This window comes from Chiloscyllium punctatum, chromosome 30 (genome assembly GCF_047496795.1).
Source record: "Chiloscyllium punctatum isolate Juve2018m chromosome 30, sChiPun1.3, whole genome shotgun sequence".
In the NCBI taxonomy this organism is placed as follows: Eukaryota; Metazoa; Chordata; class Chondrichthyes; order Orectolobiformes; family Hemiscylliidae; genus Chiloscyllium; species Chiloscyllium punctatum.
The window spans coordinates 45,796,327-45,820,445 of NC_092768.1; the positions used below are offsets into that span (position 1 = coordinate 45,796,327).

At 43.5% G+C, this 24,119-nt stretch overlaps 2 protein-coding genes across 3 annotated transcripts in view; one reads left to right on the top strand and one right to left on the bottom strand.

Annotated features, from left to right (window-relative positions):
* Positions 1–24,119, bottom strand: part of LOC140455673 (uncharacterized) — an 89,462-nt gene that overhangs the window by 61,367 nt on the left and 3,976 nt on the right. The window lies entirely within an intron of this gene.
* The window catches only part of LOC140455616 (uncharacterized), an 83,289-nt gene that overhangs the window by 16,264 nt on the left and 42,906 nt on the right, over positions 1–24,119 (top strand). The window lies entirely within an intron of this gene.

Here is a 24,119-nt window from a genome sequence, read left to right on the forward strand (position 1 = left end):
AAGGGTCCATGACGTCTCGGATCGTATCTTTGGGGTCCGGAATGGAGAGGGTGACCAGCCTCAAGTCGTGGTCCATGTAGGTACCAACGACACAGGTAGAAAGAGGGATAGGGATGTAAGGCAGGATTTCAGGGATCTACGGTGGGAGCTGAGAGCTAGAACAAACAGAGTTATTACCTCTGGTTTGTTGCCTGTGCCATGTGATAGTGAGGCAAGGAATAGGGAGAGATATCAGCTGAACATGTAGCTGCAAGGGAGGGTTTCAGGTACTTGGATAGTTGGAGCTCATTCTGGGAAGATGGGACTTGTACAAACAGGACGGTCTTCACTTGAACCAGAGGGGTACGAATATCCTGGGTGGGAAATTTGCTGGTGCTATTTGGGTGGGTTTAAACTAGCTCAGCAGGGGGATGGGAACCTGAGGTATAGTTACAGTGCACAGGAGGATGAGAGTAGGAAGGACAGGGACAGGATTTCAGGGTCACAGGAATGTGCTGGCAGACAGCAAACTGGTTTGAAGTGTGTCTACTTCAACGCCAGAAGTGTCCGAAATAAGGTAGGTGAGCTTGCAGCATGGACAGGTACCTGGGACTTTGATGTTGTGGCCATTTTGGAGACATGGATAGAGCAGGGTGAGGAATGGATGTTGCAAGTTCCAGGGTTTAGATCTTTCATTAACAGGCAAGAAGGTAAAATGGGGGAAGCGTGGCTATGTTAGTCAAGGATAGTATAACAGTGGCTGAGAGAATTTTGATGAGGACTCGTCTATTGAGCTAGTGGGGGCTGAGGTTAGAAACAGGAGAGGAGAGGTCACACTACTTGGAGTTTTTTACAGGCCTCCACAGAGTTCCAAGGAGGTGGAAGAGAGGATTAGCAAAATTATTCTGGGTAGGAGTGAAAGGAACAGGGTGGTCACTATGGGGGACTTTAACTTCCCCAACATTGACTGGAAATGCTATAACTCTAGTACGTCAGATGGATCAGTTTTTGTCCAATATGTACAGGAGGGTTTCCTGACACAGTATGTCGAAGGGGCAACAAGAGGGGAGGCCACATTGGATATGGTGCTTGGTAACAAATCAGGCCAAGTGTTTGACTTTGTTGTAGGTGAGCACTTTGGAGAGAGTGACCATAATTCAGTTACATTTAGCTTAGTGATGGAAAGGGATAGGTACATGCCACAGGTCAAGAGTTATCGATGGGGCAAGGGGAATTATAATGCGAGGAGGCAAGAATTAGGATGCATAGAATGGGGTAGCAAAATGGAGGGGATGCAGACTATGGAAATGTGGTTTAAGGAACAGATATTGCGTGTCCTTGATAGGTCTGTCCCTCTCAAGCAAGGAGGAAGTGATAAGGTAAGGGAACCGTGGTTTACTTAAGAAATTGCATCTCTTGTTAAGCGGAAGAAAGAGGCTTATGTGACATTGAGATGAGATGGTTCAGATGAGGCGATGGAGAGTTAAAGGTTAGCGAGGAAGGATTTAAAGAGAGAGTTAAGAAGAGCAAAGAGAGGACACGAGCAGTCTTTAGCAAATAGAATAAAGGAGAACCCTAAAGCTTTCTATAGGTATGTGAGGCATAAAAGGATGATTAGGGTAGAAATAGGGCTAATCAAAGACAGAAGTGGGAAGTTGAGTGTGGACCCTGTGGAGATCGGAGAGGTGCTAAACGAACATTTCTCATTGGTTTTCTCTCAGGAAAAGGAGAATATTGGAGAGGAGAAGAATGAGGTACGAGATATTAGACGAGAAAGGATCGAGGTTTGTTACGAATAGGTGTTATCAGTTCTAGAAGGAGTGAAAGTAGACAAGTCCCCTGGGCTGGATGGGATTTATTCAAGGATTCTCTGGGAGGAGATGGAAGAGCCTTTGGCTTTGATGTTTGAGTCGTCATTGTCTACAGGTTTAGTACCAGAGGACTGGAGGATTGCAAATGTTGTGCAGTAGAGATGACCCAGGTAATTATAGACCAGTGAGCCGTACTTCTGTTGTAGAAAAGGTTTTGGAAAGGATTATTAGAGATAAGATTTATAATCATCTAGCAAGCAGCAATTTGATTTCATATAGTCAACATAGTTTCATCAAGGGCAGGTCGTGTCTCACAAACCTCACTGACTTTTTTGAGAAGGTGACCAAGCATGTAAATGAGGCTAGGCCAGTTGACCTGGTATACATGGACTTCAGTAAAGCCTTTGATAAGGTTCCACATGGTAGGCTGTTGGAGAAAATGCAGAGGCATGGAGTTGAGGGTGATTTAGCAGTTTGGATTGGAAACTGGCTTTCTGAAAGAAGGCAGTGGGTGGAGGTTGATGGAAAGTATTCAGCCTGGAGTCCAGTTACTAATAGTGTGCTACAAGGATCTGTTTTGGGACCACTGCTGTTTGTCATTTTTATAAATGACTTAGATGCAGGCATAGGTCGATGGATTAGTAAATTTGCAGACAACCCTAAAGTCGTTGGAGTAGTGGACAGTTTGGAAGAATGTTTACAGGTTGCAGGAGGACTTGGATAAACTGCAGATTTGGGCTGAGAGGTGGCAAATGGAGTTCAATTCAGCTAAATGTGAGGTGATGCACTTTGGAAAGAATAACAGGAAGGCAGAGTACTAGGTCAATGGAAAGATTCTTGGTAGTGTGGATGTGCAGAGGGATTTGTAGTCCATGTACAAAGATCCCTGAAAGTTGCCACTCAGGTGGATAGTGCTGTTAAGAAGGCATTCAGTGTATTAGGCTTCATTTGTAGAAGGATTGAGTACCGGAGCCACAATATCATGCTGCAACTATACAAAACGCTAGTGCGGCCACATTTGGAATATTGTGGACAGTTCTGGTCCCCATATTTCAGGAAGGATGTGGAAGCATTGGAAAAGGTGCAGAGGAGATTTACCAGGATTTTGCCTGGTCTGGAGGGAAGGTCTTATGAGGAAAGGCTGAGAGACTTGGGTCTGTTCTCATTGGAAAAAAGAAGGCTAAGAGGGGATTTGATAGAGACATACAAGATGATCAGAGGATTACATTGGGTAGACAGTGAAAGTCTTTTTCCTAGGATGATGATGTCAGCGTGTATGAGGGAACATAACTACAAATTGAGGGGTGATTGATTTAAGACAGATGTCAGAGGCAGGTTCTTTACACAGAGAATGGTAAGGGTGTGGAATGCCCTACCTGCTAATGTAGTCAACTCAGCCACATTAGGGAGATTTAAACAATCCTTAGATCAGCACATGGATGATGATGGGATAGTGTAGGAGGATGAGCTGAGAATAGTTCACAGGTCGGCGCAACATTGAGGGCCGAAGGGCCTGTTCTGTGCTGTATTGTTCTAAGTTCTATGTGAAGGTCATGCACGGAGTCCTAGTCAAGCAGACTGCCTTGTCCTAGACAGAGCTGATTTCTCGAGTGTTACTGCAGCTACAGTCACCCAGACAAGTAGAGAGAATTCCATTACACTCCAGACTGTTAGCTTGGTTTAAAGGCTTTAGAGAGACAGCAGGTAAGTTACTAGTCTCAGAATTCCCTGCCTCTGACTTGCAATTTTTACCATCATATTTATATAGCTCATCAAGGTGTGATTTTGATCAATGCTAACTCCCACAAGCAAGCTCAAATTATAGAGGCATTGGGTGAACTTGCTCCCAAATGTCTGCAATATGCTCTGCAAAAGTCAATCACAAGGACAGCCAATCTAAAAACAGTCCCCCCAGTAAATCGAATGGACAGAATCTGTGAGGAGTCACTCCTTAGTCATGGGCAGGTTCTTTTTAATATTTGCTGCTGAGAGATTTGTTATGAATTTGTGAACGGGAAAGGCAGGAGAGACAAAGCCTGTGATTGCATAAGCAGTGAGCAGGTGAATGGTAGCTGTGAGCAAGGCTTCACAAGCTAGACAAATTAAAGCAATAGGAAGTGTGTTGAGAGGGAGCAATGCCTGCGCTAGAGAAGCAGGACTCAAGGATGGGTGAAGATGAGGGTAGGACTGGAAGAAAGACTGGTGGAGAGTATGTGGAAGTGAGGAAAACAAATTACAAAGCATTATTGATGTTTCAAAGAGTTAGGCAATAATATGTAAAGAATTTTCAACTCACAAAGGAAAGAACAAAGGATTTTTAAAATGTTGAAACAAAATTAGAATCATTGGAGATTCAAAAAAGACTTGGAGACCCAGTTATAGAGATAATTAAAATGTCACAAAAAGACAGAAAGTAATAAAAAAAGCTTATGGAAAACTGACTTTCATATCTTGGCTGAAAATTTGTTGCTGGAAAAGCGCAGCAGGTCAGGCAGCATCCAAGGAGCAGGAGAATCGACATTTCGGGCATAAGCCCTTCTTCAGGAATCATAAGCCCTTCTTCCTGAAGAAGGGCTTATGCCCGAAATGTCGATTCTCCTGTTCCTTGGATGCTGCCTGACCTGCTGCGCTTTTCCAGCAACACATTTTCAGCTTTGATCTCCAGCATCTGCAGTCCTCACTTTCTCCTTTCATATCTTGGGAAAAGAATAGAAGGGGGTAGAAGTCTCAGTGGTCACAGGTGAAGTGCCGGAAAACTGGAGTTGGCTAATATCATGCCACTGTTTAAGAAAGGTGGCAAGGTAAAGCCAGGGAACTGATGAGCCCTGACATCGGTGGTGGGCAAATTGTTGGAGGGAATCCTGAAGAACAGGATTTACATGTATTTGGATAGGCAAGGACTATTAGGAATAGTTAACATGGCTTGGTGCGTGGGAAATCATGTCTCACTAACTTGACTGAGTTTCTGGAAGAGGTAACAAAGAGAACTGGTGAAGGAATAGGGATAGGCAGAGCAATGAACGTGATCTATATAGTGTTCGATAAGGTTCCTCATGATATACTGGTTAGCAAGGTTAGATTAGGTGGAATACAGGAAGAACTAGCCATTTGGATACAGAACTGGCTCAAAGGTAGAAGACAGAAGGTGGTGGTGGAAGGTCACTTTTCAGACTGGAGGCCTGTGACCAGCAGTGTGCTACAAGGATCGGTGCTGGGTCCACTGCTTTTTGTCATGTATATAAATGATTTGGATATGAACATAAGAAGTATAGTTACTAAGTTTGCAGATTACACCAAAATTAGAAATGTAGTGGACTGCAAAGGAGGTTACCTCATAGTGCAACAGGATTTTGATCAGATGGGCCAAGGAGTGGCAGATGGAGTTTAATTTAGATAAACGTGAGGTGCTGCATTTTGGAAAGGCAAATCAGGGCAGGTCTTATATACTTAATGGAAAGGTCCTGGAGAGTGTTGCTGAACAAAGAAACCTTGGAGTGTAGGTTCATATTTCCTTGAAAGTAGAGTCTGGGGTAGATAGGATAGTGAAGAAGACATTTAGTATGCTTTCCTTTATTGATCAGAGCATTGAGTATAGGAGTTGGGAGGTCATGTTGTGGCTGTACAGGACATTGGGTTAGGCCACTTTTGGAATACTGTGTGCAATTCTGGTCTCCTTTCTATCGAAAGGATGTAGTGAAACGTGAAAGGGTTCAGAAAAGATTTACAAGGATGTTGCCAGGGTTGGATGGTTAGAGCTATAGGGAGAGGCTGAATAGGCTGTGGCTATTTCCCTTGAGCACCAGAGACTGCGGGGTGACCTTATATAGGTGTATAAAATCATGAGGGGTATGGATTGGGCAAAAGGACAAGGTCTTTTCCCCGGACTGGAAGGTATAAGTTTAGGGTGAGAGGGGAAAGGTATAAAAGGGACCTCGGGCAATATTTTCACACACAGGTTGGTGTGTTTATGTAATGAGCTGTCAGAGGAAATGTGGAGGCTGGTACAATTACAGCATTTAAAAGGCATCTGGAATGGTAGATGAATAGAAAGGGTTGAGAGGGATATGGGCCAAGTGCTGGCAAATGGGACTAGATTTGGTTAGGATATCCGGTCGGCATGGACATGTGCAGTACATCTCGATGCCTATATGGACTTCAGTAAGGCGTTCGACAAGGTTCCCCATGGGAGACTGATTAGCAAGGTTAGCTCTCATGGAATAAAGGGAGAACTAGCCATTTGGATACGGAACTGGCTCAAAGGTAAAAGACAGAGGGTGATGGTGGAGGGTTGTTTTTCAGACTGGAGGCCTGTGACCAGTGGAGTGCCACAAGGATCGGTGCTGGGTCCACTACTTTTTGTCATTTACATAAATGATTTGGATGCGAGCATAAAAGGTACTGTTAGTAAGTTTGCAGATGACACCAAAATTGGAGGTGTAGTGGACATCGAAGAGGGTTACCTCAGATTACAACAGGATCTGGACCAGATGGACCAATGGGCTGAGAAGTGGCAGATGGAGTTTAATTCCGATAAATGCGAGGTGCTGTATTTTGGGAAAGCAAATCTTAGCAGGACTTATACACTTAATGGTAAGGTCCTAGGGAGTGTGGATGAACAAAGAGACCTTGGAGTGCAGGTTCATAGCTCCTTGAAAGTGGAGTCACAGGTAGATAGAATAGTGAAGAAGGCGTTTGGTATGCTTTCCTTTATTGGCCAGAGTATTGAGTACAGGAGTTGGGAGGTCATGCTGCGGCTGTACAGGACATTGGTTAGGCCACTGTTGGAATATTACGTGCAATTCTGGTCTCCTTCCTTTCGGAAAGATGTTGTGAAACTTGAAATAGTTCAGAAAAGATTTACAAGGATGTTGCAAGGGTTGGAGGATATGAGCTATAGGGAGAGGCTGAACAGGCTGGGGCTGTTTTCCCTGGAGCACCTTATAGAGGTTTACAAAATTATGAGGGGCATGGATAGCATAAATAGACAAAGTCTTTCCCGTGGGATCGGGGAGACCAGAACTAGAGGGACTAGGTTTAGGGTGAGAGGGGAAAGATATAAAAGAGACCTAAGGGGCAACTTTTTCACGCAGAGGCTGGTACGTGTATGGAATGAGCTGCCAGAGGAAGTGGTGGAGGCCGGTACAATTGCAACATTTAAGAGGCATTTAGATGGGTATATGAATAGGAAGGGTTTGGAGGGATATGGGGCGGGTGCTGGCAGGTGGGACTAGATTGGGTTGGGATATTTGGTCGGCATGGACGGGTTGGACCAAAGGGTCTGTTTCCATGCTGTACATCTCTATGACTCTGTGACTCTATGACTCTAAATGAGTTTGTTGGGGAAGGAGCACTTGGAGACAATGGGTATTTGAGCTTGTGGATCTTAGGAAGCAGGTAGAACCGGGCAGTGAGGGTCTGGGGGACTATGAGGTTTCAGGCGGTGGAGGTTAGATCACCAGAGGCAATGAGGTCACAGACTGTGTGGGATTTGTTGGCCTGAAGGGGCAAGGTGGGGGTCGTAGCCAAGGCAGAGGTTGGACATGGTGGTGAAGAGTGGGCATACGGCCTCTATGACATCAAAGTCTGTCCTCCAGACTACCACTGCCCATCTTTGTCAGCGGGTTTGATAGTGAAACGGGAGAGAGTGGAGCATTAAACGTTTGGAGGGGGTTAGGTTGGAGCGTGTGAAGGGGATGGAGAAATTGAGGCGGCTGATGTCGTGTCAGCAGTCAGGGGCAAAGAGGTCTAGGGTGGGTAAGGGTTAGGAGGGTGTGTCCAAGAAGAAGAAGAAGGTTGGAGGTGGGAGAAAGGGTCCTCAGAAGGTGATTGGGAGTCTTTATCAAATGTTCCTTTAGCTTGGGAATTTAGTGAAGTCGTGGATCTGAAGATTTAGGGCAAGGATAGGAATATTTATTGATTACATTATGAGCAACAGTTATGGTGACTAGGTCCAGTATTTCTATGGTGATAAAAAACAAGGACAGACAAACCGATAAGCAGATAAAATAATTGAAAAGTGGGTCATCACAGGCCTTGGGTCACATAAAACATAGACATAGCATACTGCTGCAGCAAGTGCATGTAATAATTTATAAGATCTTGCACTCAATATTCACAGATCAGCTGAATTGTAAGTTGCAAATGACAGTGGCAAGATAATGCATTCCCTGTAGATGAGTGGGGGGTACAGCCCATGTCAGTGTCCGGCCAGAAACCAAATTATCTTCAATATCGCTTCATTTTTTCAGTAGCAACGAGAGAACGCGGACCAGGGGACTGCTGGGTGGGTAAATTTTCCCTTAAAAGTACTTACCTCAGGCATTAGCGGCCATCATTTGCAGCAGTGGCAGGAGCAGTGAGAGCGAGGAGCTGAGTGGGAGTGGTCAAAATGCACTCTGGGAAAGTGAGTGATCCGATATATTTGGGCAGTGGCTGAACCCAAGACACTATACATGTAGTGTCTCCCATCCACCCTCCTCCTTTAACCAAAAGAAAAGGACTCAGCGGTGTGTTGATAGAAATATCCTTAACCTATTTCGTTTTTTTTAAACCAATCATGTGATTAATCTTATCAATCGTAAGATTAAAAATGGCAGGAGGTCTCAGACCCATGTTATGCTCTTCTTACTCAATGTGGGAGCTCAGGAACACCGTTGATTTCCCTGACTCCTTTACGTGTAGGAAATCCGTCCAGCTGCAGCTCTTGTTAGACTGCATGATAGCTTTAGAGCTGCGGATGGAGTCACTTTAGAGCCTATGTAATGCTGAGGGGGTCATGGATAGCATGTTTAGTGAATTGGTCACACTGCAGATTAGGACTGCTGAGGGAGAAAGGGAATGGGTGACCAAAAGGCAGAGAAAGAGCAGGAAGGCAGTAGAGGTGTCCCCTGCGGTCATCTCCCTCCAAAACAGGTATACTTTTTTGGATACTACTGGGGGAGCTGGCTCACCAGAGGAAGGCATCAGTAGCCAGGTTCACGGCACTGTGGCTGACTCTGCTGTCAAGAGTCAAGAGCCAAGTTAAAAAGTAGGACCTCAGAGATAGTAATCTTAGGATTGCTACCAGTGCCACGTGCTAGTCAGCATAGAAATGAAAGAATAGGCGAGATGAATGCATGACTTGAGAGATGGTGCAGGAAGGAGGGTTCAGATTTTTGGGGACATTGGGGCCAGTTCTGGGGGAGGTGGGACTATTACAAATTGAACAGTCTACACTTGGGCCAGACTGGAACCAATGTCCTTGGGAATGCTTCTCGTAACGCTGTTGGGGAGGGTTTAAACTAATGTGGCAGCATATATTGGAACCAAATGACAATAAAGTCAGCGTGACTAAGGGGAAGAGTAGGCAAGGATCAGATGATGAATGCAAAGGGACTGGTGATCTGAGGTGCATTTGTTTTCATGCAAGAAGTATAGTCAGTAAGGCAGATGAATTTAGGGCTTGGATTAGTATCTGGGAGTATAATGTCATTGCTATTACTTAGTTGAGGGAAGGGCATGATTGGCAACTAAATATCCCAAGATATTGATGCTTCAGGCAGGATAGAGAGGGGGATAAAAGGGGTGGAGGAGCTGCAATACTGCTCAGACAGGGTATGACAGCTGTGCTGAAGGAAAGCAGTGAGGCAATATAGGCAGAGCTCAGAAACAGGAATGGTGTAGTAACAATGTTGGGCTACAATACAGTCCTCCCAACAGTGAGTGTGAGGTAGAGGTTCAAATATGTGAACAGATTATGAGAAGCAACAGGGTGATGGTGATAGGAGACTTTAATTTTCCCAACATTGACCGGGATTCTTTTCTGGTTAGAGGTCTAGATGGAGCAAAATCTGTAAGGAACATCCAGAGAATTTTCTAGAGCAATATATAAATAGTCCAACTCAGGAAGGGGCCATACTGGACCCGGTTTTGGGGAATGAGTCTGGCCAGGTGGTTGAAGTCTCAGTAGGGGATTACTTTGGGAATAGTGATCACAATTCTGTAAGTTTTAGAATACTCATGAACAAAAATCGAGAGTGGTCCTAAAGGAAGACTGCTAAACTGGGGGGGGGCGGGGGGGGGGGGGGGCGGGGGGGAGGTCAACTGCACCAAAACTGCAGAGCTGGGGAACGTAGATTGGGAGCAGCTGTTTGAAGGTAAATCCACATTTGATATGTGGGAGGCTTTTAAAGAGAGGTTGATTAGAGTGCGGGAGAGGTATGTTCCTGTGAAAATGCGGGATAGAAAAGGCAAGATTAGGAAACCATGGATGACAGGTGAAATTGTGAGACTAGCTAAGAGGAAAAAGGAAGCATGCATAAGGTCTAGGCGACTGAAAACAGATGAAGCTTTGGAAGAATCTCGGGAATGTAGAACCAATCTGAAATGAGGAAAAGGGGCCATGAAATACCTTTCGCAAATAGGGTTAAGGAAAATCGCAAAGACTTTTATTCATATATAAGGAGCAAGAGGGTAACTAGAGAAAGGGTTGGCCCACTCAAGGACAAAGGAGGAAAGTTATGCGTGGAGCCAGAGAAAATGGGTGAGATGGGTGGTCTGATCAGCAAGTTTGCAAATGACACTAAGATTGATGAAGCAACAGATAGTGAAGGGGACTGTAGAGAATACAGCAGAATATAGATAGATTGGAGAGTTGGGTGGAGAAATGCCAGATGGAGTTCAATCTGGGCAAATGCAAGGTGACGCATTTTGGAAGATCCAATTCAAGAGCGAATTATGCAGTAAGTGGAAAAATCCCAGGAAAAATTGATATATAGAGAGATCTGGGTTCAGGTCTATTGGATCCTGAAGGTGGCAAGGCAGGTCAATGGAGTGGTCAATAAGGCATACGGCATGCTTTCCTTCATTGGACGGAGTATTGAGTACAAGAGTTGGCAGGTCATATTACAGTTTCTAAGACTTTGGTTTGGCCATATTTAGAATACAGTGTACAGTTCTGGTCACCATATTGCCAAAAGGGTGTGGATGCTTTGGAGAAAGTGCAGAGGATGTTCACCAGGATGTTGCCTGGTATAGAGGGCACGAGCTATGAAGAGGGGTCGAGTAGATTTTGGGCGGCACAGTGGTTAGCACTGCTGTCTCACAACGCCAGAGACCGGGTTCAATTCCCGCCTCAGGCAACTGTCTGTGTGGAGTTTGCACATTCTCCCCGTGTCTGCGTGGGTTTCCTCTGGGTGCTCCGGTTTCCTCCCACAGTCCAAAAATGTGCAGGTTAGGTGAATTAGCCATGCCAAATTACCCGTAGTGTTAGGAGAAGGGGTAAATGTAGGGGAATGGGTCTGGGTGGGTTGCTCTTCGGAAAGTCGGTGCGGAGTTGTTGGGCCGAAGGGCCTGTTTCCACACTGTAAGTAATCTAATCTAATCTAATCATTGGAAAATTTAACAGCAATCTAGGATCATTCAATATATCATTTCAGTTGCATGATCTTTTGCTATAAATTCTGTCTTAGGATCCTGTTCCACAGCTACCTGAAGGAGCAGCACTCCGAAAGCTAGTGTGCTTCCAAATAAACCTGTTGAACTATAACCTGGTGTTGTGTGATTTTTAACTTTGTCCACCCCATTCCGACACCAGCAGCTCCATGTCATGGCTACAATGTGTAGTCAGGGGGCAGAATTTGAGAGCCCAAGAAATACTGGTACAAGTACTGGTCATGAACGACATGAAAAACTAATCTCATGTGGCAATAATTTCCTGAAAGGCTGCCAGGCAGTGTTCCAGCCTGGAGGGTTAAGATGACTGGAGGGATTTGTAGGCAAGTCCATGGACATGCAAAATCTAGCCAAGTGTCAAAGAAGTGACATTGTCAGCAGATAGTACTAAAGTGGAGAACTAAACGTGACTCAAATTTTATTACTGAATTGGAAGATACATTCTTGGAGGAAAAGGTCACTTGCGTTAGAGAGAATTTCCACAGACAACTATGAAAGGAATAGTTCAGAGAGATCTCAACAACAGAAAAGAGGCTGCAACCATTTATGGTGACAGTGCAGCATGATAATGGCGACCTTTCTCATGAAAAAGGATAAAAGTAGTTATCTCCATGATCCCAAGGCATTATTGGCTATTAACAAAATTGAAGACAATAAAAGAAAAACTAACAGTCACAAAACCATAAAGATTTTATGGTACCTCAGGCATCTCCAGTAGACATCATGGCACAGTCAGGAGGGATTTGCCCTGGGAGTCCTCAACATCTGGACCTCATAAAATCTCGTGGCATAAAGTTAAACATGGGCAAGGAAACCTGCTCATTATCCATACCATCCTCCACGTTGAACAAAATTCAGAGGAAGCACTGAAGATGGCAAGGGCACAAAATGTACTCAAGATGAGGGATTTCAATGTCCACCACTACATAGCTTGGCAGCAGTACAACTGATCAAGCCAGTCATGTCCGAAAGGACATAGCTGCTAGACTATATCTGTGGCAAGAGGTGAGGAAACTAACAAGGAAAAGCATACTTGACCTTATCCTTACCAATCTGGCCATGTCAATATTGGAAACAGTGATCATTGTACGGTCCTTGTGGAGACAAAGTCCCATGTTTACATTGAGAATAACCTTTATTGTGTTATATTGCACTATCACCGTCCTAAGTGAGACAAATTTCAAACAGGTCCAGCATCTTAAGACTGGGCATCCATGAGGCACTGTGGGTCATCAACAGTAGTAGAATTGTGCTCCAACACAATCTGTAACCTCATGGCTTGCAAATCCCCAAATTGACCATTACCATCAAGCTAGGGGAGTAACCATGGTTCAAAGGAGAGTGAAGGAGGGCATGCCAGGATCAGCACCAGGCATTCCTGAAGACGAGGTGTCAACTTGGTAAATCCATCAAACAGGGCTACTCGCATGCCAAACAGCATGAGCTGCAAGTGACAGACAGAGCTAAGCGATCTCACAACCAACAGACTAGATCTAAACTCTATAGTCCTGCCACATCTAGTCGTGAATAGTGGTGAACAATTAAACAACTCACTGGAGGAGAAGGCTTCCACAAATATCCCTATTTCAATGATAGAAGAGCCCAGCACGTCAGTGCAAAAGATAAGGCTGAAGCTTTTGCAGCAGTCTTCAGCCAGAAATGGATGATCCATCTTGGCCTCCTCCAGTGGTCCAGAGCATTACAGATACCAGTCTCCAGCCAATTTCATCTACTCCATGTGACAAGAAGAAATGGTTGAAGACACAAACACTATGGGCCCTGACAATATTCTGGCAATAGTACTGAAGGTTTGTGTTCCTGAACTGCTGCTCCCTTAGCCAAGCTGTTCCAGTACAGTTACAACAATTGTGATGATGCTGCCCCTTTAACAAGGTTATTTTGTCCTTGGTTTTTATCAAGAGGAGTCATAAAGATACAGGTACTGATAATAGCTGCTCTATTAACTGAATTACTGAAGAAAAGCAGGAAGCTTCAATGGACGGCAGACTGTCAAAATATATTTGACAGCCTGAAAGCTGTGTTAAGTACTGTTCCAGTATTAACCAAACCTAATTACACCAAACCTAATTTAAGGTGGCTATCAATGCGAGTGTTGTGGATTTTGGTGCTGCACTCTTACAAAAAGACGACAAGAAGACAAAAAGGCCTATTGGGTATTTCTCCAGGAAACTGAGCGTTTATCAAAACAAATATTTGACAATTGAGGAGGAGACTTTGAGCTTGGTGTTTGCATTACAACATTTCAATATTTATGTCAGTTATGTGTCTGAGACAATCATATATACTGATCATTACCAGTTCAAGTTTTTGGAAAAACGTAAGGACAAAGTTCCAGACTGTTTAGATGGAGCTTATTATTGCAGCCATTCAATCTGAAAGTTGTACATGTGGCAAGGTGGGAAAACGTGATCGCCGATGCATTGTTGAGACTTGGATGAGAAATGGAGGTGTTCAGTGGCAAGAGTAAACAGACAGAAATAGAATAAAGTTGTATGGTTATAGTTAATGTATTTGTATTGCAGTGTACTAACAAGGTAAGACTAAAAGATTTCAAGATGAAGCCACCTTTGTATATTGATGCTTAATTCTTTTTTTAAGCGGGGGTTGGGGGGAGGAAGGTGTGACGATGTTGGCCTGTTAACAAGGTTGAAAATGTGTTGCTGGAAAAGCGCAGCAGGTCAGGCAGCATCCAAGGAACAGGAGAATCGACGTTTCAGGCATAAGCCCTTCTTCAGGAATGAGGAAAGTGTGTCCAGCAGGCTAAGATAAAAGGTAGGGAGGAGGGACTTGGGGGATGGGCGTTGGAAATGTGATAGGTGGAGGGAGGTCAAGGTGAGGGTGATAGGCCGGAGTGGGGTGGGGGCAGAGAGGTCAGGAAGAAGATTGCAGGTTAGGAAGGCAGTGCTGAGTTTGAGGGATTTGACTGAGACAAGGTGGGGGGAGGCGAAATGAGGAAACTGGAGAAATCTGAGTTCATCCCTTGTGGTTGGAGGGTTCCCAGGCGGAAGATGAGGCGCTCTTCCTCCAACCGTCGTGTTGCCATGGTCTGGAGATGGAGGAGTCCAAGGACCTGCATGTCCTTGGTGGAGTGGGAGGGGGAGTTGAAGTGTTGAGCCACGGGATGGTTGGGTTGGTTGGTTATTTTGTACTTTTTTTTCTAAGAGGGATCATAGAGGCAGAGGTGCTGATATATCTGGAAGTGGCTACTTTAAACAATAGTGAGTGTCCGGTTTTCCAGGTTCAGGTTTTTCTTTCTAGCTTGGTTTGTTTTAGTAGACAGTCAGAAACTGCTGGTAGCAGAGAAACTGTTAACGTGAAAGAAAAAGTTCCATCTTTCAACAGATGTTTCTTGCCTCACTCTTCTCTCTTGCCTGTAAGAAACTGAGTTTGAATTTACCATTTGCCAAGGGGTGTTGAGAGTATTGGAACAGCTCCTTTGTTAAGTTGTGATTTCAAGTTGCTTGGGTTCCTAATTAGTTAAGTTATTCTAAATGCTGTTTTCTTTTGTTTGTGTTTCAACTGTAATATGTAAATAAATTCTGTTTTGCTTAAAGCTGAGTGGTTTGACTAGCTGCATTCACTCTTGGAATATCCACTTTACATTTGCCTTTAAAATAAGAAAAAGTTAGGATCTGAGCTACCTTCTTAAAGTGTTTTGAAGGGGTCTGGTCCATAACACAATGGCATCTACCTGACAATGTGGAAAATTACCCGGTATGTCCTGTATATAAAAAGCAGGGACAAATCTAACATGGCCAGTTCCCACCCCATCAGTCTACTGTTGATCATCAGTAAAGTGATAGAATGTGTCATCAATAGTGCTGTCAAACAGCACCTGTTCAGCAATAATGTGGCCAGTGATACCCAGCTTGGATTTCGCCAGGGCCACTCAGCTCCTGACCTCATGACAGCCCTGGTTCAAACATGAACCAAAGAGCTGAATTCCAGAGGTGAGGTGACAGTAATAGCCCTCGACATCTGGGCTACATTTGACTGAGTGTGGCATCAAGACGCCCTAGCAAAACTGAAATCAATGGGTAATGGGGGCAAACTATCCACTGGTTGGGGCTATACCTGTCATACAGGAAGATGGTTGTGATTGTTGGAGATTAGTTGTGTCATCTCCAGGATATTACTGTAGGAGTTCCTCAGTGTAGTGTCCAACCACCTTTAGCTGCTTCATCAATGATCATCGCTCCACGGTAAGGTCAGAGTGGGGATGTTCGCTGATGATTGGATAATGTTCAGCACCATTTGTGCCTCCTCAAATACTGAGGCAGTCCATGTACAAATTCAACAAGATCTGAACAATATCCATGATTGGGCTGACAAGTGGCAAGTAACATTCATGCCACACAAATGCCAGGTTGTGACCAACTCCAATAAGAGACAATAAACTCAACTGGACTCTCCACATAAACAGAAGTGGCTCCAAGAGCAAGTCAGAGGCTGGGAATACAGCTGCGAGTAACTTACCTCCTGAATCCCCGCCATCCATAATGCATAAGCAAGTGTGTGATGGAATACTCCCCACTTGCCTGGAACATTGTAGCTCCAACAGTATTCAAGAAGCTTGATACCATCCAGGACAAACCAGCCCGCTTGATTGGCACTAAATCCACAAGCATCCATTTTCTCCACCACCGACACTCAATCACAACTTGTGTATTATGTACAAGACGCACTGCAGAAATTCACCAAAGATCCTCAGACATCACCTTCCAAACCCATAACAACTTCCATCTAGAAGGACAAGGGTAGCGGGATCACCACCACCTTCAAGCCTCCCTCCAAGGCACTCACTATCCTTACTTGGAAATATAATCACTTATCCTGGGCCAGAATCCTGAAATTCCAGCCCTAATGCCATTGTGAGTCAAACTTCAGCAGGTGGACTGCAGTGGTTCAAGAAGGCAGCTCACCACCACCTCCTGAAATGCAACTAGGGATTGGCAAAAAATGCTGGCCAGCCAGCAATGCTCACATCCCACAAATGAATAAAATAAAACTGACATTGGAGGTCAACCTATACTGTCACACAGATGGATCTGTATGGAAAAGGTCTTACCAGATAGGATTTATAAGGTCAAGGCTAGGTTTATATCTGGAGGTCTTGAGGAATGGCTTGTGGGAAAAATAAATTAGGAAATAAGAGTCTCCTACAAATGGAAAGTACTTATGAACGTGTTTCATCAGGCATTCCAAGTGAGTCTTACTTGGAAAAAGTCAATCCTATTGCAATTGATCAGACAAGATCTAGATGGAAACGTGGCTGTTACCAAAAATGACATGGAACAGCTTAGTAATCTCAGCAGTCAGCTCATATGGCAAGACACAAAAAAACAGACCAAATGCCAGCTTTCTTGTGCTGGAACTTAAGACTTATCATGAAAACAAAGCATGTTTTGTAGGACATCTATTCTGCAACTGGATCAGTGGTGCTGGAAGAGCACAGCAGTTCAGGCAGCATCCAACGAGCAGCGAAATCAACGTTTTGGGCAAAATTCTGCAAGACAGCTCTCCTAATTTTGGCACAATGCCTTAGATATTTGTCAGGAAGATTTTTGCATAGTTAACTGGGTTGACTATGCCTTTGTCTTTTCTGCGAGATTTTAGCTCCTTTCTGTAGACTGTTGATACAACTGAGGTTTAATCAACTATTTCTGGGGATAGTTAAGAGATACATTGTTGTGAGCCTGAGGCTAGGTGACCAGATCAAGTAAGTACGGCAGATCTCCTTCCTTAAAGGAATGTTTAAAAACTTAATTGAAATATTCGCAATGGAATTTAAACTCATATCTGAAGAAGTGACATTACCACAATACTACCACATCGAATTCCCAAATAATTACACCTCATCTTCTCATATTCAGAAATGAGCCATCAACAAAACTCAGCCTGGAAATCAGAGGGAAATGCTTCCAATAAACACACAATATCCAACACACAGCTCCAGTCAAACAGTTCAGCACAAAACACCGAGTAAACAGCTCTCTCAGCTGGATCTTCTCACACAGCATAAGGGACATTTCCACCCCTGACTGCCCACAGGATAGTCAGACTGCCTGAAGATTGGTGTGGATATTATGGGATACCATTTGTATAAAAGCTGCTCCTTCACTCACCATCTCCTCACTTGGTTTTCAGTCCCTATAGGAAGTGAACCAGCTCTGGAAGAGGAAGAGGAAAAATGGGCAGAGTAGGTGGACTCTCTCATTGACAGACATCCCCTTATCCAATCAGAAGCATGCATATGTTGCAGTCGCGCTCGCAGATCTCTCCTCAGATTGTCACAGCCAGAGGTGAGATGCTGATAAATGTAAAGCTGCATTACCCGTGCTGGTGTGTTCGCAGCGGGGTACAGCAGTGGAGAGCTCACCCGCAGAATTTGACTTGGAGATGCCGGTGTTGGACTGGGGTGTACAAAGTTAAAAATCACACAACGCCAGGTTATAGTCCAACAGGTTTATTTGGAAGCACTAGCTTTCGTACCGTCGCTCCTTCATCGGGTGAAAGCTGGTGTGCTTCTAATTAAACCTGTTGGACTATAACCTGGTGTTGTGTGATTTTTCGCAGAATTTGACGGTAGGGAGTGTCCTGCAGCATCCTGCAACCATTGGGGTGTTTGATTGTGAGAGCGCGCGAGCCCGAGCGGCCAGGGATGTACGTGGGAGGTGCGCTCGGGAGGATGATTGAGATCCCATTCCCCTCCATGATTCCACCGACAAGTTGGTCCTCTTTCTTTTCCCTCGTTTCCATCTCCCGAAGCAGCTGAACTTGCTGCAGCTCTGAAAGCAAGTTGAATTTCCCTCAAATCTCACAATATCCTTGTTCAATAGCTATTTGCCGGAAGGTTGAGCTCCATATCGTCTGTAGATAGTTTTACACAACGTGATCAGATATAAGGCATATCTTGATCGGGTAGGACTTGAACCCAGCCTTATTCAAGTACAGATTATTTGTGTTTCAAGCGAAATAATTGGCATTTCACATTGCTTTCCAGAATCGGCAGATCCCAGCTACAATGGTCGAGTACTTTGATTTCGTGGTTGCCGTTTTCCATGATTTACTTCTTTTTGTATTTTGATGGTGTTCGTTGCAGGACTCAGCACTAGGAAATAAAACACTGCCAAATTGTCTGTATCCCCGAGAAAGAAGCTTCACTTTGACCTGGTTCAACCAGTTCCACAATACAAAACCATTTGACATTTTAATTCTACGACTCTGCCGGCTCTTGTTTCTGCTGCTGTAACTTCCATTCCAAAGCATGTTTTCTCCATATCCCTTCAATGTGGCAGTGTAATTCCCTGCAACATTAAGAATTATTATAATGTATGAAATTAGGTATACCTGTCTCCTTTTAACCTCGTTGATTCTATCCAAGTTCCAGATCTGAAAAGTCAGCTGGTGTCATTTATCTCTGTAAAGTATACATTTTGATATTGTAAAACCTTATTTCCATCCAAGGATTTGTGGTACAGTCAGTAGTGCCTCTACCTCTGAGCGAGAAGATTCTGGTCAAACTTGATGGCCACAAAAAATGTCATAATACAGCCAAATCGTTGAAGTGTCAACTTGGAAATCCTTTCAACATACCTTCCAATGGCAGCTGTTAAGAGCGGGAGAGACTCCTAGTATGCTAAATGATGGAAAGATATAGCAACTCTGACTCCTTCTAATTTATTCACTTAGAGTCATAGAGATGTACAGCATGGAAACAGACTCCTCAGTCCAACTTGTCCATGCCAACCATGTATCCTAACCTAATCTAGTCCCATTTGCCAGCACTTGGCCCATATCCCTCCAAACCCTTCCTATTCATATAACCATCCAGATGTCTTTTAAATGTTGCAGTTGTACCAGCCTCCACCACTTCCTCTGGCAGCTCATTCCATACATCCACCACCCCCGTGTTAAAAAGTTGCCCCTTAGTTCCCTTTTATATCTTACCCCCTCACCCTGGACTCCCCACCCCAGGGAAAAGACCTTGTCTTCATCCTATCCATGCCCCTCATGACTTTATAAACCTCTATAATCCTCAGCCTCTGACGCTCCAGGGAAAAAAGCCCCAGCCTATTCAGCCTCTCCCTGCAGCTTAAATCCTCCAACCCTGGCAACATCCTTGTAAATCTTTTCTGAACCCTTTTAAGTTTCAAAACATCCTTCTGATAGGAAGGAGACCAGAATTACACGCAATATTCCAAAAGTGGCATAACCAATGTCCTGTACAGCCACACCATGACTTCCCAACTCCCATATTCAATACTCTTCACTGCATGGCTTTTGTGGATCAGATTGGTGGCAACACCATGGGCTCCAATCGGTACTCTGACTGGGTAGATTTCGGACCTATGTTGTTCTCCTACCCATGTGAAAATCATGCAGCTATAGATTGGATCTTCCTTCGAGGATAAACACAAGAAGTAGAAAGATCTGTAACTTCTTTTTTTCTGCTTTCAGCCAGACGAGTTGTCTTTCCAAACCAATAAATTATACAAATAACAAAAAAGTAATTTCCTGTATATTTTTTAGGGAGTAATATAGTTTGCATAATCCTGAGAATTCAGTACAATACCACTCACAACACATAATGAAATCATGCAAGTTTGTTTAAAAGTTTTTCTGCATCTGTACCTTGGTGCATAAGAACCTTTAAAACTTTAAGTTTGCTTTTTCAATATAATTTTATCAAACAATTGTTTCTGAATTTCCTGTTCAGATCTGTTGCATACATTCCAAAGTATACCTCAAATGCAAATTCCACCTTTCCTGCTTGAACAAAGGACTAGCAGTTCAAACCTCAAATATTGTCTTGTTAGGACTTATTGCATTTAGGACACTTTGTGGATTCACTAATTCAGACATCTCTCATCATGATTTGGCAGTAATAATACATGGGCTTTGAAACCACCACTACAGTCCCAGCTGAATATGTTACATGGCTGTTAATAAAATGGTCCTAATTCCAGATACTTTATTCTGTATGACTCAGAATTCTACAGTTGAATATGTGACAAATATGTTTCACTCCCACTTAATGGATGCTGTGAGGGAGTTAGTTACGGAAATACAAAAAATTGTAGTATTTTCAATTGTCTGTAATGTTGTCAAGACCTGCATTCAATGACAGTTTATAACTTCTTATGCAGGTGTTGCACAGAAATGAATGCACTGATCTTGACATCCTGTGATAAATACCAAGTTGCAGCATTAACATTATTTTGCTGTTGTGTTGGAAGTACTGAATGTGTACACTTTAGAGTGCATACTGACCTTTAGGTGAAATGATGGAGATTAATTTGTGTTTATGTGGACAAATTATTTCATTGGATAGGTTAGGGTGGACCAAATATTGTCCTTACAAGTTACTTACAAGAGCAAAACTACAGATTCATCAATCGCTAAAAAGGCAAGATTTGAACACTGTACAGAGTAAGAAAATTATTGTTGAAGAAGAACTTTATTGGCAAGAAAGAAACAGTTACTAATTCAGCATAAGGGAGCCAAGGGTTATGGGGGAAAAGGCAGGAAAGTGCAATCGAAGATTTTCAGATCAGCCATAACCTCACTGAATAGTAGTGCAGACTCAAGGGGCTTACTTCTGCTCCTAGGCTTTATGGTATAAAATGCGAATTCAAATCCTTTCAAAAGCACCTTCCAAACCCACATCCACTACCTTCTAGAAGGACAAGGGCAGCAGATGAATGGGAATACTGCTACCTGCATATTCCCTTCCAACAGAAACACCATCTTAATTTAGATATATATCGCTGTTCCTTCACTGTCATTACATTTAAATTCTGAACTCACTCTCCAACAACATTGAAAGTCTACCTGTAGCACATGGTCTTCAGCTGTTCAAGAAGCACTTCACCATCATTTTCTGATGTACAATTAGGGATGGGCGATAATAAGTGTTGACCCAGCCAGTGACATCCACATGAATAAAAAAATACTAACAAGGCTTATTACACAACATCACTTAAAATTTGATCTTCACCTGTCAATGTGCGGCATGTTACACAACTTCAGTAGGATCCATTTTCTCTGTGACTCCCTCGTTAGGTGCATGCTCCCCAACAACCCCCTCCTCACACCTGGCACCCTCCCCTGCTGCCACACCTGTGTCCACACCTCCCCCCTCACCTCTGTCCAAGGCTCCAAAGGATTCATTTCAAATCTGGCAGTGATTTACCTGCATATCCTCAAACCTTATTTAGTGTATCCATTGCTCTAAACGTGGTCTCCTCTACGTCTGAGATACTGAGTGCAAACTTGCAGAACGATTCAGGGAACACCTCTGGTAGTACACACCTACCAACCACACCATCCGGTGGCCATTTATATCAAATCCCCCTGCCATTCCCCCGATGACATGTCCACTCTGGGCCTCCTCCAATGCCCTCACAAGGCCACCCACAAACTGGAGGAAGAACACCTCATCTTCCACCTCGGGAACCTTCGACCATACAGCCTCAACACTGAATTCACCAGTTTTCAACTATCCCCAATCCCCAAGCCCATTCCAGATTAAACCCTCCAACTCAGCACCACCCCCCCAACCTGACCTAACCTAACCTGTCCATTTTGCTTCCCACTTATCCGCTCCACCCTTCTCACTGACCTATCACCTTCACCTGCATCCACCTATTGCCATCCCACCTAGCTTTACCCCACCCCTATTTGTTTCTCAGCTCCCTTCATCCTCGCCACACCTGATGAAGGGTCCTCCTCCTCCTCCTCTTCCTCAGATGCTAACTGACCTGCTGTGCTTTTTTCAGCACCACACTTTATTGACACAAGTCCACTGAGATATGGTCTGACTTTCCTGTATATCCTGCAACTTCTGGGTTGCTTGAACCTGATTCTCAACATTCTTTGACATTTTAGCTTCATCAACACAATTTAAACATCTATATATATATAAAACACTTGGAGCTTTAGAACTTCATCTTTAATGTCACAGTCTATTTTAACTGCAAAAATCCATCTTTCTGAAACTCTCTCTTCTCCCCCTCTCTCCCTTTCCTCCTCCTGAGAGCAGCTTCCTGACCAAGACTATTACCATTAGCCTTATAGTGGAACCTATACTGTAGGCTCTGATTTCCTATTACTCATATCTATGAACAAGATCCCAGAGTACCAATGGTTAAGATCCAATATTCACCCACACATACATTGTACTTTCTTGTGTTCTGACTTGCATACAAATCAACTGACAAACATAATCAGGAATTGAACCCACTTGTAAATCACAGATTGCCTTTACTGGATTCATAAAATCACAACTGGAGAAAAATTAACACAAAGGTAGAGAATAAGACATTAGGAGGGGTTCACCAAAAAATATGGTTGAAATGCTGGGATTTAAGAAGGAGAGAGAGGAAAAAAGATATTTGGATGTGTTTAAAGTGGTAATTGTAAAGTATGGAATCTTGTTGGCATGAGTGTCAATGTCTTCTTGAGGGAATGGGGGGAAAGGGATGTACTAAAGGCCAAAACTTGAACACTGCAAGGGAAAAATCACTAGAGCTAACAAAGGTAGAAGATGTGACTGGATAGGAGAACATTGGAATGGTGTAGTCTTATCTAGAAGCAACAACATGCATGAGGATTTCAACAGCAGATAGACTAATTTGGGCTTTTGAAAATGGGGAATGTTACAGAGGGGGATGTTAATGTCTTTCTGATGAAGAGGGTATGGGGTACAATAAGAAGGTTGTAGATTTTTCTTAAAAACCTGTTCAGACAGATTATGACACCTCTAGAACAGGTATGTCTTGAACCCAGAGCTTCTGACCTAAAGGTAAGGAGACAACAAATAACCTCAGCTGGAGATTGTAGAAAATAACACTGACCAGTTGTTGAAAATGAGAGTGAAGTGATTAATCATACGGAATTTAAGGAATGTAGGAACTGGAATCATCCTTTGAGCCTGTTACACCATTCAATGAGATCATGGTTGATCTGTATCGCAACTGTTATCAACATGCAGAATCCAGAATAAGAGGCAGAGCATTAAAATTAGAACGAGGCTGTTCAGAGTTGATGTCAGCAAACACTTTTTAAAAATGGGAGTGGAAATCTGGAACTCTCTCTGCACAAAAATATGTTGAAGCTAGAGATCAGTTGAACATTTCAAAGGGAGATTGATAACTTAGAATCATAGAGATGTACAGCATGAAAACAGACCTATTGGTCCAATGCGTCCATGCTGACCAGATATTCTAAATAAATAAATAAGTTTGCTAGCATTTGGCCCATATCCCTCTAAACCCTTCCTATATCCACTCAGATGCCTTTTAAATGTTGTAATTGTACTTGGCTGTACCCCTTCTTCTAGCAGCTCATTCCACATATACACCACCCTCTATGTGAAAAAATTGCCCCTCAAGTCCCTTTTAAACCTATTCCCTTCTCATCTTAAATCTATGCTGTTTAGAATTGGACTCCCCTACCACAGGAAAAAGACCTTGACTATTTCCCTGATGAATGCCCCTCATGATTTAATAAACCTGTATAAGGTCACCCTTAAGCCTCCTGTGCTCCAGGGAAAAAAGTCCCAGCCTCTGTTTATAACTGAAACTCTCAGTCTTAATAATATCATTATAAATCTTTACTGCACTCTTTCCAGTTTAATAACATCCTTCATTTTTAAGGTGAGAGGAGAGAGAAATTTAAAAAAGATACGAGGGACAAATGTTTTACAGTGGGTGGTTTGCAAGTGGAATTAACTTGCTGAGGAAGTGGTGGATGTGGGCATAGTAACAATGTATAAAAGACATTGTATAAAAGAATAGGAGGTTTGGAGGGATAAGGGCTTGGAGCAGGCAGGTAGGGCTAGTTTAGTTTGGGATTATGTTCAGCATGGACGGG